Here is a 3,380-nt window from a genome sequence, read left to right on the forward strand (position 1 = left end):
GCTCTAACCTTACCATTTAAAAAAAAAAAAAAAATGAGCGTAGATTGAAGAATATTGTTACAGTTCAACTTAAAAATAAGTTATAGACGAATATGAAAAAGTATCTTATATAAAGAAAAAGTTAACTGATGTCATAAAAGCATTGATTTATGAAATATTTTAAGAAACCTTTTATAGAGGAAAAAAGAAGTAGATGAATTTTTTACAAGTTCTTTTACATTTTTCATAAAAGTGCTATCAAAACTTTCTTAAAATAATCTATTAGCAAATTCTCTAAAGGCCTTTGACTCCTTTCATACACTTGTTAGACATTTGGCATTTTTGGCAAAACGGTTAGCTCATTATTGTGTACAACTTATTAGCCAAGGTGGCCTCATTAATGCATGTTTAATTTCATTAAACATGCATGGTTGCCACAAAGGGAATCACAATCATTTATATTGGTTGGATAACTCTTTTTTATATTATTTTAGTTTATAGATATAAATTATATAATTAACTTATGACGTTTGTTTAATGATTATTGTTATTTATAATCAAATGAAAACACCAGTTGGTTTTTGGTATAAGCGGATTAAAGTTTAAATCAGATCTCATATTTGACGATAAGAGATTGTACTAGTTGAGCTAACTAAAACTCATAGTAGATAACTCATTCAATCAAATGAATGATATAGTAAAACTATAATCTCTCTCTCTCTCTCTCTCTCTCTCTCTCTCTCTCTCTAAATTTATAGGTCATAAAAATAGTAGTGTGTGTTGTGAAATTTTAAAGTACTCGCAAGTGCACAAACCATACCAAAGTATAGTTTGACAAGAACTAGGTTGAACCCACAGAGGCTTGAATGAACGTAAGAAAATTAATCGAATCTTAACCAAATTAATCCTAATCTAGTTTAATAAAAATTGATTGTTTTGAAATTAAAATAAACTAAGAAAATAAATAAACTAAGCAAAAGATATAATATAAAGCAATAAAGAGATGTAAACAAACAAGAGAAAGGAATTAAGGTTTTGGAATTCGTCTTGTTAATTCATATCAACATATATTTATGATCATTAATTTTTCCCAACCACTGCATGATAATCTAGAAATCAATCTTGCTATCATGAAAAATATTATCGTTAAAACTTATGTTTAAAAATCCAAAGCATACTCTTCTTTGTTTCCTAAGTATAAAATCAAATTATCAATTGTATCTGTTGACAAACAAATCACAAGAGATATCCAATTCTATAAATCAAATCATCAAACAATCATAATCCAAGCATTCAATTAATTAAGATAAATCCTAAATTATGATAAAAACATGATTGAACTCATATCTAGAATCATACCTTAGTCAATTGACATGAAGCAAAAACAATTTAAATCATTAAACAACAACTACTGTGGAAATAATTATATCACATAAATAATACTGATAATCCTTAACAAGGTTTCATCATCAACCTTAATTAAAAATTTAGCTACTCATAGTAATTGAAATAAAACACAAAAGTAAAATACTAAGCATTAAATTAGACAAATAAAATAGAGAAAGAAATTGTCATAGTGCTGTCATGGAGAAAAGCTATAAAAAAGCCATATGCAGCTACCTTTACACGCTACATGTTCAACCCTAGTGATGTCACGGAAGTCTAAAGAAAGCACACACGATGCTCTCTTAATGGAATAGAAACTAAACTACTAGTTCCTGGTAGTAAATCTCAAATCCACAAGGGGTTTCCCTGAATCCACAGGGAGAAGAAAACTGGAATTCACTAGAGAAATAATTTGACAAAAGTCTGTGTTTATTGATAATATTCTAATTTGCCTTTCACAGTTACAAAACATATAAATATTAAGAAAAATGTCTAAAACCCTAATTCGTACTAATTACCCGATTAGGTGACAAAATATCGAAATTTACCAAAAATAGAAAAATTGAGTTAAATGCAAAATCATAAACAACTAATCTTAAGGATTGTCCTAAATCAGACGGGACCTTCTTCTAACTTTTAAACTAAAAGTTATTAAGGAAAAACGAATATTACTATAAATAGCAAAAACACTGTTTTCGGGGCCTTAATAAAGGAATTCACCTAAATTTTGGCAAAGATCATGACATTTCATGAATCTAGATTAGAACACCATTTCCCTTCAACCTACCAAATTTCCTGCAATTCCGACATTGTCACCCCGATGGCCTCTACCAACACCCCTCTTTGATCTTGCGTTGTGGCTTCCTGCGCCTCTGCTGCTCCAAGAAGGCATGTGCTGTCTGTTCTACATCAGTCTCCCCCACTTGAAAAGAACTCGACCTAAGTTCCCACTATCTAGTTCATTAGGAGGATGATAATCATACAAGTTAACAACATTGAAGGTAGAAGAAATGATCATGTCTGGAGGAAGAGCAACCATATAAGCATTGTTGTTGATCTTCTTAGTAATCTAAAATGACCCATACTTCTTGTCCTTCAACTTGTTGTAGGCACTGACAAGAAATCTCTTCTGTCTGACCATCAGTCTGAGGATGACTAGTGCTGTTGTAATTCAAGGAAGTGTAAAAATGCTTCCACAAAGTTCACCAAAAGTAACTAATGAACTTGTTATCCCAATCAGAGGTGATGGACTTTGGCACTCCATGCAAACGCACAACTTCTTCAAAGAACAGATTGGCCACTTGAGTAGCATCTGAAGTTTCCTTGCATGCTATGAAATGGGATATCTTTGAGTACCTGTCAACCACAACAAAAATAGAATCCGTACCTCACTGAGTTCGAGGAAGGCCTAGTATAAAGTCCATAGACAAATCCTCCCAATTGGCAAAGGTATGTATAAACCAGTATTCTGAGATTGACCCTTAGCAGTTTAGCAAATTGGACACTTCCTTACATGATTGCCAACATCCCTCTTGATTTGTGGCCAATAAACCTCTCCTTTACTAGTGCTATAGTCTTATCTCCGCCCATATGTCCACCTAAATCTCCACCATGTAGCTCCTTAATAATCTGCTCCCTCAATAAACTTTTAGGGATGCATAATTGATTACCCTGAAAAAGGAAACCATCCTGGATGTACATACTATTGATAGCAGTATGAGTTTGTTGACACTTACCCCAAATATCACCAAAATCCTCATCATTCTCATACAACTCCTTGAGCCAATCAAAACCTACAACTTCAGTACATAGGGTGTTCAACAAAGATGCTCACCTGTTGTGTGCATCAGCCACCTTATTAGTGATGCCAGACTTATGCTTTAATGTGAAATGGAAGCGCTGTATATAAGCTACCCACCTAGCATGCATCCTGTTAATGCTAACTTGACTATTAATGTGCTTTAATGCTTGATGATCTGTATATAATACAAACTCCTTCTAAATTAGGTAGTGCT

This window comes from Quercus lobata, chromosome 1 (assembly GCF_001633185.2).
Source record: "Quercus lobata isolate SW786 chromosome 1, ValleyOak3.0 Primary Assembly, whole genome shotgun sequence".
NCBI classification, from domain to species: domain Eukaryota; kingdom Viridiplantae; phylum Streptophyta; class Magnoliopsida; order Fagales; family Fagaceae; genus Quercus; species Quercus lobata.